This window comes from Sciurus carolinensis, chromosome 1 (assembly GCF_902686445.1).
Source record: "Sciurus carolinensis chromosome 1, mSciCar1.2, whole genome shotgun sequence".
NCBI lineage: Eukaryota > Metazoa > Chordata > Mammalia > Rodentia > Sciuridae > Sciurus > Sciurus carolinensis.
Genome location: NC_062213.1, coordinates 37,393,178 through 37,405,696, shown reverse-complemented (window position 1 = coordinate 37,405,696; position 12,519 = coordinate 37,393,178).

Sequence of the window (12,519 nt, the reverse complement as noted above, 5' to 3'; positions counted from 1 at the left end):
CTCCTCTCTCTCCTTTCCCCCCTCACTCCTACCCACCCCCCATTTCCTGGTTCTATGTAGGCCGAACAGACATCTGTTCAGTCAACTGGTCCACAGAGCAGGAAAGAGCCCACATCTTGTGACTGGGTGTTAATTTAGGAGAATTTTGAAAGTTCAGCAAAAGTCCCAGAGCAGTCTCTTCTGGGCAAGGTCACCCCCTGTCATTCCTGTTTCACACAGTGCTGGGCACACACATGGGGGATCTGCAGAAGTTGAAGACTGATTGGCTGCTTGATTTGTTGTTTGACTGCAGTAGCATTTTTTATCAGGCAAAATTATCTTGACAATGATACATACCCAGTTTCAAGGGACCAAGACTTCTCAGCCTCCTCAGGTAACCTCAGACAAATAGCCAGTCAGCTAATGAATAGTCCCAACACTGCAGTCCCAGGGCTTTTCCTGTCTCTTCCTCACTTCTTTTCCCTGTTCTTTTACTTCCTTTGAGTAGGAGTCCAAACCTCCTTCCTTCATTAGCACCTCTGCTTTGTCCCTTCCAGTCTACCCTAGCATGATAGTAAAGGGGGAAAAATAACAATCCAAAAGCAAACAGTGGGCAGGGTTCTGAGGTCTTAATCAGGTTTTGGTGTTGATGTAATCTAACTATGTCACCTTGGGCAAATGACTTGATTTCCCAACAATAAAAAGAGTGGATATATGGTCTGTATATTATGCTCCAGGATCCTTAAGGATCTGCAGATGTGCTTCAGGGGCAGCCACTGGACAGGAAGGCTGGTGGAGGGCCTTCCACAAAAGAAGACCTGAGATTTTATAACACCAGGTCTAAGAATGAGAGTTCTAAAAAACTTAAGACCCAATGAATAAATGGGCAAAAGATCTAAATAGACATTTCTCAGAAGAAGTACATGTGGCCTACTACTAAAAACCATCTGTGGAGTCAATACAATCCCTACCAAAATTCCAATGACATTCTAGAACTAGGAAAAATGGCTCTAAAATTTAGATGGAATATAAAAGACCCAGAATCACCACAGCAGACTTATCAAGAAGAGCAATGCTGACTTCCTCAACAGGACTCCCATAGCACAAGAAATAAAAGCAAGAATCAATAACTGGGATAGATTCAAACTAAAAAGCTTTCTCTCAGCAAAGGAAACTATCAGCAATGCAAAGAAAGAGCCTACAGAGTGGGAGAAAATCTTTGCCAATCATACTTCAGATAGAGCACTAATCTCCAGAATCAAAAAGAACTCAAAAAACTCTACACCAAGAATGCAAATAATGCAATCGACAAATGGGCTAAGGAAATGAATAGACACTTCACAGAAGAAGATCTACAAGCAATCAACAAACATATGGAAAAATGTTCAACATCTCTAGTAATAAGAGAAATGCAAATCAAAACCACCCTAAGATTCCATCTCACCCCAATTAGAATGGCGATTATCAAGAATACAAGCAACAACAGGTGTTGGCGAGGATGTGGGGAGAAAGGTACACTCATACATTGCTGCTGGGGCTGCAAATTAGTGCAGCCACTCTGGAAAGCAGTGTGGGAATTCCTTAGAAAACTTGGAATGGAACCACCATTTGACCCAGCTATCCCACTCCTTGGCCTATACCCAAAGGACTTAAAATCAGCATATTACAGAGATACAGCCACATCAATGTTCATAGCTGCTCAGTTCACCATAGCCAGATTGTGGAACCAACCTAGATGTCCTTCAATTGATGAATGGATAAAGAAACTGTGGTATATATATACAATGGAATATTACTCAGCCATAAAGAATGATAAAATGATGGCATTTGCAGGCAAATGGATGAAATTAGAGAATATCATGCTAAGTGAGATAAGCCAATCTCAAAAAACCAAAGGACAAATGATATTGCTAATAAGTGGATGATGACACATAATGGGGAGTGGGAGGGGTTAGTGTTAAGGTTAGAGTTAGGGTTAGGGAGGGGGGCAAGAATGGAGGAAGGACGGACTGTATAGAGGGAAAAGAGGGGTAGGAGGGGTGGGGGGGGGAAGGGGAAAAATAACAGAATGAATCAAACAGCATTACCCTATGTAAATTTATGATTACACAATGGAATGCCTTTACACCATGTACAAACAGAGAAACAACATGTATCCCATTTGTTTACAATAAAATAAAAAAAAAAGAAGAGCAATGCTGTAGGCATCATAATACCCATTCTCAAATTATACCACAGAACTATTGTGAAAAACAACATGATATTGGTATCAAAACAGACATGAAGGCCAAAGGAATAGAATTGAAAACAGAGACAAGCAGCCATAGATAAAGTCATCTGATATTGAACAAAGATGTCAAAAACATGTTGGAGAAAAGATAAGTCTTTGAAACAAATGGTGTTGGGAAAACTGAGTATCCATATGAAGAAGAACGAAACCAGATCCCTATCTCTCACCCTGCACAAAAGTCAACTCAAAGTAGGTCAAAGACCTAGGAATTAGACCAGAAACTGCAACTGCTAGAGAAAACACAAAATGCTCTAACACATTGGCACAGGCATTGATTTCCTTAACAAGACCCCAAAGGTCAAGAAATAAAACCAAGAATCAATAAGTGGGATGGTACCAATTAAAAAGCTTTTGCACAGCAATGGAAACAATTAAGAGCATAAAGAGAGAACCTACAGAATAGAAGATCTTTTGCAGCTACTTCTCTGACAGAGGATGCAGAATACATAAAGAAGTAAAAAAAAAAAAAAAAAAAAAAAAAAACCACAAAAAAAATACACCCAAACAAAACAACATCAATAATCCAGTCAATAAATGGGCCCAAGAACTAAACAGGCTTTTCTCAATAGAAGAAATACAAATGACCAACAAATATATGAAAACATGTTCGACATCCCTAGCAATCAGGGAAATGCAAATGCAAACTACTCTGAAATTTCAGCTCACTCCAGTTAGAATGACAATCTTCAAGAGCAAAGAAATGATAAATGTTGGCAAGGGGAAATATGAGAGGAAAATTACACTCATATATTTTGGTGGGACTTCAAGTCAATTTGTAAAGCGGTATGGAGATTCTTCAAAAGACCAGGAATGGAGCCACTATATGACCCAGCTATCACACTCCTTGGCATTTAGTCACAGAAACTGAAAGCAACATACTATAGAGATATAGGCACACTTTACAGCAGTGCAATTCACAATAACCAAATTATGGCCAGCCCAGATGCCCGTCAAGAGATGAACAGATAATGTGGTATCTAAAAACAATGGGGTTTTACTCAGCCATAAAGAAGAATAAAATTATGACTTTTGCTGGTAAATGGATGGAACTGGAGAGCATCATGTTAAGTCAAATTAGCTGGAGTCAGAATGTCAAAGGTCAAACGTTTTCTCTCATATGCGGAAGCTAGAAAGAAATAAGGAAATAAAAAAAGGGAGGGGGGTTCCCCTGAAAATAGAAGAGAAATCAGTGCAGTAGAGCAAGGGGAGTAAGGGGCAGTGAGGAGGGATGGAAAAGGGAAAAACTGCAGAAGAAAGTTGACCAAATTGAATTATGTACATATATAGCTATGTACATATATACCACAGTGTATTCCATTTTATGCATATCTATAAAACTTCAATTAAAAAAATCAATAAATAAATAGAAGGAAGACCAGTTTAATAGAGGAAGGGGAACTGGGGTAAGGAGGAGAGGATGGAAAAAAAGTACTGGGGATTGTAAAGGAATAAATTATATTCCATGCATATATGAATATGTCAAAATGAACCCCAATATTATGTGTAACTATAATACACTAATAAAAAAAAATTTAAAAAAAGAAACACAAATGGCCAAAAATACATGAAAAAATGTTCAACATCATTAGCAATCAGGGAAACACAAATCAACTACAGTAAGATTTCAGCTCCTTAAAAAACTCTCCATACATTTTTCTCAATTTAGCATTTGACTCAATTATCCAGACATTCTAGGTTTTATCTATGAATTAAGGACAGATTTACAAAACCTCTCTGGTACTATCATGTTTTAACAACTCCAGAAAAGTAAGTGACTGTGCTTCAGCATTAAGTAACTATTTCCACTAAAAAACCTCCAAAGTGTCTTCAGGTTGGTAATAAAAAAAAAGTTTCCACTTCTTCATGTGATCCATGAAGATGGTAAAGGACACTGGTGCCAGCAGGTCTTCATAGCCCGTGGGAATTTTGCAAGTTATTTCCTCAGGCTCATTTGAATCATGTAGAAATATGACTGTTTTTTTCCATGAAATCAGAAATCTCAAAGAAAAATTTGTCTTCAATCTAGATGGCTAATTCTTACAAACTGCTATATCTACATGCCAACTTTACCCTATTTAAGTACATTTCCTTCCAGAGGTTTTACTTGTTTCTGAAGTTCCATTTTAGTTCTTGGGTCAGATAAATCTTATAAAATACAATATGAAGCAAAGTGAATAATAATAATTCATTGGAGATTTATTCATTTTTTGTTGCTATTACAAATGCCTAGGACACTTTGAAAGCACAGCTAGGGTAAAGGTAAGTGGAATTAATAGAAAAATGGTTTGTTGGCTCCTAGATTTTCCTCCCCCAAATTTTCTGTGTCTTAGGTGGAAAATACCTGAAAAATTGCATTTGCGTGGTGGAATAGTCCTTTACACCTGAAGAAAGTGCAAAAGTGACTTTATTAAAGATTCATCTATAAGTACATTAATGGGCATAGTTGGACATACAATTCATTTGGCTATATAGAATTATATATTGCCTATTGATTTAGCATAACTAATTCTACCCAAAGATAAGATTTTATAACATAAAGAGAGATATATTATAACTTTACTAAAAATAAAAAATGATTTCATCTCACTTCAATTAGAATGGCAACCATCAAGAATACTAGTAACAATATTAGTTACAATAATTACTGGTGAGAATGTGGGGGAAAGGGAAACTCATACATTGTTGGTGCAAATTAGTACAACCACTTTGGAAAGCAGTATGGAGAGTCCTCAAAAGAATTGGCATAGAACCACCAAAAGACCCAGCTATCCCACTCCTTGGTATTTACCCAAAAGAACTAAAATCAGTATACTATAGTGATACATCCACATCAATGTATATAGCAGATAATTCACAATAGCTGAGTTATGGAACTTTACCAGATGTCTATTATCAGATGAGTGAATAAGGAAAATAGGGTGTCTATACACCATAGAATTTTACTCAGCCATAAAGAAGAATGAAATTATGGCATTTGCCCCTAAATGGATGGAACTGGAGAACATCATGCTAAGTGAAATAAGCTAGACTCAGAAAGTCAAGATCAAATGTTTTCTCTCATATGTAGAACCCACCGCAAAACATGGACGGAAAAGCTGGACACTGGGAGACACCATGAAAAAGGAAGGGAGACCAATGGAGTGGAGGAGGGGATTGAGGGAGATGGAGGAGGGACGGGACAGGGGAGGAAGAGTGGGATGAGGTTGACCAAATTATGCTGTGTGCAGGTGTGACCGTACCACAGTGAATTCCACCTTTATGCAAGCCTATAAAGTGCCAATTTATAAAAACAAAAAGTAGATGGAGGGTTAGGGAAAGGTAATGGGTGAAGGAAACTGGGAGGGAGGGGAGAGGTACTGGAAACTGAAATGGAACAAATTATATTCCATTCATGTGTAATTATGTAAAAATGAACCCACTATTATGCATAGTTATAATGCACTAATAAAATATTTTTAAAAGACTAGGAATATGATTACCATATGACCCTACTATTCCACTTCTTGGCATTTATCTAAAAGATCTAAAATCAATATACTATAGGGATAAATGCATACCAATATTTATAGCAATGCAATTCACAATAGCCAAGTTAGAAAACCAGCTTAGGGGCTGGGGATATAGCTCAGTCGGTAGGGTGGTTAAAATCCCCAGCACCGCAAAAAAAAAAAAAAAAGAAAACCAGCTTAGGTGTCCATCAATAGATGAATGGATGAAGAAAATGTGGTATATATGCACAAAGGAGCTTTGCTCAGTCACAAAAAAGAATGAAATTATATCATTTGCTGGCAAGTGGATAGGACTGGAGAATATCATGCTAAGTAAAATAATTCAGACTCAGAAAATCAAGGGTTGAATGTTTTCTCTCATATGTGGAAATTAGAGTCGGGTGGTGGGGGAAGAGAAAGAGAAATCAAGAAAAAAAGTGTAAAAAGGGGATCTCACAAAAATAGAAGGGAGACCAACTGAGTAGAGGGGAAGGGGATCAAGAGGGAGGGAAGAGGAGAGGGCATGGGGAAATACTGGGGAATTAAATCTACCAAATTATGCTTTGTTCATGTATGAATATATGAATATAGCACAATGAATCATTCATATATGTGAAATTATAATTAACGAATTAAAATGACAATAGCAATAATAGAAGGGAGATCAGCAGAGTAGAACAAGCAAAGCGGATCTGGGGAGGGAACAGGAAGGTACTTGGAAATGAGATTGATTAAATTGTTGTGTATGACTATGGCATAATGAACCCCATTAGTCTGAATACTTATAATGTACCAACAAATAAAGATTGAGAGTTCTGCTGTTAAATGGGAGCAGATGACCTCCAAGACTCTTTTCCTGTAAAAAAGTTAAGGATGTCAGAGGGAGCAAGGAAGGTGTTTCCAGAAGCTTTATAAAGAGAGTGCTCTACTTTCCTCTGGTGTGAAATGAAACTGGATTTCAGGGTCAGGATGACTGCTCTGTCGACTCTTCTGTGGACTTCTCTAAGACCCTGTGACCCTGGCCACCTTCTTATTGATTCTCCACTCTTAGCACCAAATACTGGTTTCCATACTTGCAGTTGCTAAATATTTACTGAACATCTATCCACACATACTTGAATGCCCATGTATTTAAAAGTTCAGAGACCTCCAGGAATATCTCCAGATACCTTGTCTGTGAAAAATGTCTATAGGCAGTTAGTAATCCCCACCTCTGGGTACCCATTCTGTTTTGTTATATCCGTTAAGAATTGTGTTTGCCCTATTTTATTATCCATCATATCTCTAGATGTCACATGGATCTGACCTCCTTGACAGTGGGCACTATGTCTTCCAATCACCTTTGGGTTCTGGGTGCCTAGCGTAGTGCTCAACTTCAGCAGCAACATGGTGCTTGTGGAACGGATGAGTGGATGGACCAATGGATGGAAGAGTTAACACATCATTCTGTCCTCACCTCCCAAAGTCCCCATAGAATTAGGCTGTTTGGTCACATTTGTATCCCCAGGGTCTAGCTTGTGTGAGGCCCTGGGTTCAATCCCCCCAACACAGCAAAGAAGAGAAGAAAAAGGAGGAGGAGGAGAAAGAAAAAGAGGATGCAGCAAAGGAGACTGAGAAGGAACGGGAGGCAGGAAGAGAACTGAGGCAGAAGGGAGCTTGAGAAGGAAGACACAGTCAATCATGTCATAGGCTACACCTAGATCAAGAGACCCTCTGGGCCCCTCTTGACCTACCTTTAGAGCATAAGGGCTCTGAATGAACTTGGACCTGCTCCTCATGCTCTGTTATGGTTTGGATATGATGTGTCCCCTGCTCCAGTGCCTATTAATGCAGGAATATTCAGAGGTAAGATGATTAGCTTATGACAGCTATCAGTCAATCTAATTTGAATGGACTGACTGGGTGGAAACCGTAGGCAGGTAAGGCGTGGCTGGAGGAGGTCGATCACTAGGGGCATGCTCTGGAAGGCTCATCTTCCCTGCAGCCCCTCCCTCTTCCTTCTCTCTGCTTCCTGACCCCACCATAAGCTGAGTAGCTTTTCTCTGCTGGGCCATATGTGTACTGAGACTGCTGAAATTGTGAGTCCCAAATAAACTTTTCCTCCTCTAAGTTACTCTTGTTGGGTATTTTGCTTGCAGGGATGCAAAAGCTGATTAAAACATGCTCAATACCCTCTGGAAGAAGCAAGTTTTCCAGAAGGTCAGAGGAATTTATTCCCCACAACAGACTCATCCAACTATTGCCACAACACTTCCTCCACTGCAAAAGCTAAGCTGGATACATACTGAAGAAGGTGAGCAACTCTTCGTGCTGAGGTTTAAGTCTGGGGTGATCCTAGCCTCAGATTCCCCTGTGGTAACACAGCCAAAACTAAACCAGAACTCAGAGGACAATCAGAATCCCAGCTAGGGCTCCCGTGTGGGGCACAAGTGCAACAGTGTTAAGCCAGGTGCATGCCAAGAAGCTCTGGTTTTAGGGACTGGACATAGCTGTGAAAACAAAACAGAGCTTTTTTTTTATCATTTTTTAATTGTTTGTTCTATCTAGTCACACATGACAGCAGAATGCATTTTGATTCATTGTACACAAATGGAATATGACTTTTCATTTCTCTGGATGTACACAATGTAGAATCACACCATCCGTGTAACCTTACATGTACATAGGGAATGTGACACAACAAATCTTGTGGTTAAATACGAACAGAAGATGAGAATCAGCTCACTGAGCCAGAGTCTGGAAGACAGAAGCTCCCAGTCAAGAGCAAAAGAGGAAGCTCTGGAGTTTGACCTCAAAGAGTGGAGCACAGTGAACCCAGAAGTACCAAATCCATAGCAGAAACTGAAAAACAAAATGCTGGGCCGGGCTGTACCTCGGGGGCGGAACCCTTGCCTGGCATGTGCGAGGGCCTGGGGTTCCACCCCAATTGCTCTGCCAAAGGAGAAAGGCAGGCAGGCAGGCTAAGGGCACTGGGGGAGGCGAGGTGATGCCTAGCAGGGGGCTAGGAAATGAGAAAGTGTGCCCACAGGCAGCAGGTGCTCGTGTGGCATGCTGAGTCAGAAAGGATGTGAGCGGCACTCGGAAGAGCAGCAGATACGGAGGTGGCAAGCTCATTGTGGCCAGGGGGGAGGGGGAGGGGAGGTGTGGGGGGGGTGTCCAAACAGTTGCCTGGAGTGTAGGGTTGTTCTGGCTGCAGGTGGCCAGAATGGGGAGCAAAAGGCTGTAGTTCAGTGCACTCTCAGCATCTCCCCAGGGAAGGAAGAGCTACTTTTAGCCTGGTGCTGTTTCAGGGTGCAGCCCTGGAATGAAACTGGACCCGCTGCCCTCATCAATGCCAGCTTTTGACTGAGAGCAGGCTGAGCCCTGGGCCAGGCAGCCCAAATTCCCGCCTACACAAAGCAGACTCCCAAACTCTCCTGGCCTGGGCTACCTGTGTGGGGCCTGCTGAGCAGAGCTCAGAAACAGCGTCTCCATTACTCTGAGCTCAGGAAGTCTCCATTACACTGAGCTGAGTGCTCCTAAGCAGGGCCCTGCTGCTTTGTTTGGAGCTGCTTCTTGGAGCAGAGAAGGACAGAGATGCTGGTGTCTCCTCCCCAGCCAGGTGCTCACTTTGTTCTCAAGGACAGTCCCACTGTTGTACGCTCGGTCACCTGTTCCAAGGTCTTCCTCTCAGCCTACACTCCTAGGCCATATGAGCGGGAGATGCTGTGACCTTGATTTAAAAAGCTCGAGAGCTCCTGGGCAGAAGGGAGAAGGCAGAACAACATGTCAAGGGAAAGGGAAGCAATCTTGGAAACCCAGCATGGAACATTCTGGAAGGACTTGAAATAAACTGCATATTCAAAATATAAAGTAAAAATAGAAAGCCTTCCTACTGTTCAATAGTCACCTACAAGAGACTGAAGAAGGCTGGAAGACATTAAGAAGTAAAAATCCTTTTCTGGCCTCCTCTCAATAGTTCTATTAAGCTCCTAATAGTTGTTTTTTTTTTTTTTTTTTTCTCCCTGCCTGTAAAATAGGTCACCTCTGTCCACAAGTCCCCAGGCAGCTATTGTGAAATATATTGAAAGCATTGATAAAGAGAAAATAAGTATGGCTCGTGAAGACTGAGATACAGCTTGGTGAATTCCTCCATCCCAACTCCTTCTTCCAGGGAAAGAATATTTCACTGAATGTGAGTGGATATTTCAACAGCAAAACAGGGAGACTTCCTGTCATTTTGGCTCTCTACCTGCTGGTCAAACGGGGTGGAACTATTTAAGTTAGTCTCCTCATCTCTTCAGTGGAGATGTTCACGTCTACCTTGAGAGCAGGGAGGTGCAGGGAAATAATGGGTGTACAGCATCTAGCACAGCCTGACGCTCAGTGCTCATGAGCTCTCCACTCTGATGGCCACATCTGTCACCTTCCTCCCACACAGGTGACTCTCACCTTCGTGGACCATGATCCAGTATTCCCTTTCCCGGGAGTGTATCTTAAGAAATGATGCAACCAAGAAATAAGAGGTATAGGCATAAGGGTATTCTTAACAAAATTAATGACAGTACAAAAAAAGACAGAAAAAAATAAAGGATAAAATGTATAGGAAACACCTATTTTATGTACTATTCTGCAACCACTAAAAATTATTATGAAGAAAAGCCAAAAGAGTCTGAAAATGGAGAATGAAGTTGGAGAATTTACACGACCCATTTTGAAGACTTGCTATGAGGCTACAGAAATCACAACAGTACAGTACGAACACAAAGATAGACATACAGATTAACAAATTAAAATTGGAAGTCCAGCTAAATCCTTACATTTATGGCCTATTGACTTTTTACAAAGGTACCAAGGTGAGTCAATGGGAAAAGGAGTCTTTTTAACAAGTGGTGATGGGATAGTTGGATTGGGTCCTACATCACACCAAACACAAAAAATGGATCATAGACATTAATAGAAGAACTGAAAGTATATAAATCAATAGGATAAAACAGAGAAAAAAACTCTTTGTGACCTTGGATTAGGCAAAGATTTCATAAAAATGCTACCCAAAGTGCAAACACTAAAAGAAAAAATATAATTAAATTTGACCTCATCAAAAATTTAAAACTTTTTCCTCTTCAAAAAATGCCATTGAGGCTGGGGGTACACAGTGATAAAGCAGTTGCCTAGAAGCACAAGATCCTAGGTGTGATTCCCAAAAATGCAAAACAAAAACAAAAACAAAAGTCACAGATTGGTAGAAAATATTTGCAAATCATATATCCAACAAAGGACTTGAATTCATATATAAGATATGATATACATATGATATATATATATATATATATATCTTACAACTCAGTAACAAGAAGGCAAACAACCTATTTTTAAAATAGCAAAAGATTTGAATTGACATTTTTCACCAACAAAGATGCATAAATGCCCAAAAAGATGCTCAACATCATTAGTTATTAGAGAAATGCAAATTGAAGCCTCATAAAACATCACTTTGTACCTATTTTAAAGGTATAATAAAATATATAGACAATAATGGGCTAGGATGTAGCTCAGTGGTAGAGCCTTTGCATGAGGCCCTGGATTCAATCCCCTGTACTGAAAATGTATATGAGGACATGGAGAAATTGGAACTGTCATACATTATCGATAGGAATGTCATACAGTACAGCCACCTTGCAAAAAAGTTTGGTAATATTTTTAAAAAGTTAAACTGGAGTTATCCAATGACTCAACATTTCCACTCCTAGTTATCTGGCCAAGAGAAATGAAAGCATATATCCACACAGAGACATATGTTCATTGCAACATCATCCATAACAGCTAAAGTCTGGGATCAACCTAAACGCCCATCACTTGGTGACTGGTGAATGGAATATTATTCAACAACAAAAAGGGAAAACACCTGCTGAAAACTGCATTGTGGATGGGCCCCAAAAATGTTTTGCTAAGTGAATTAAGCCAGACATGGATTTAAATGAAATGTCTAGGAAATTCAAATCTGTAAGACTAAGAGCAGATCAGTCCTTGTCTGGGGCAGAGGGGTGAGTCAGGGAACTGCACATGGGCACAAAGCAATTTCAGGAGTGACGGAATGTCCTGAAACTGGATTTATTGATGGTTGCATAACTCTATGAAGTGTACCAAAAATCACTGAATCATACACTAAAATGGGCAAATTTATAATATATAAATCACCCTTCAACAGTATAGCACTTTTTAAAAATTGTTATGAAGATTGTGTAGCATCATATTATATGTTAAGTAAAATCAAAAGACCTAAGGCAAAATATGAAAGTATTTAAAATACTAAGTATAGGCGCTAAGGTGTCACTGGTTGGTTCAGTGCATGCTTAGCATTTGCAAGACCCTGGGTTCAAGAAATAGCACCCAAGAAATAAATATAGTAAAATGCAAAGCACATATGATTACAATCATGAATGAGTCAGAATAAAAATGGAGAAACTATGGAGCCATAAAAGTTGCCATATCGATAAAATGAAGGATTATTCTGCTTTTATTAATAAAATATATTTCATAATATACTTATATTAATGATGAGAACATAGGTATTGGTATTAATTAATACTGATGTATATTAATTAATGTAATTAATATATAAATAATAAGTATAAATGATGAGAATTTTATGTGAAACCAGTTAAAACACTTTGGTATAGTATAAATCTCCACAAATATACACACCAGCGTAAATAGATTAAATTTTAACTACCTCCTCTGTACTAGGTTATTTCTCCCCCATTTCCATTGTCTTCAGTCATC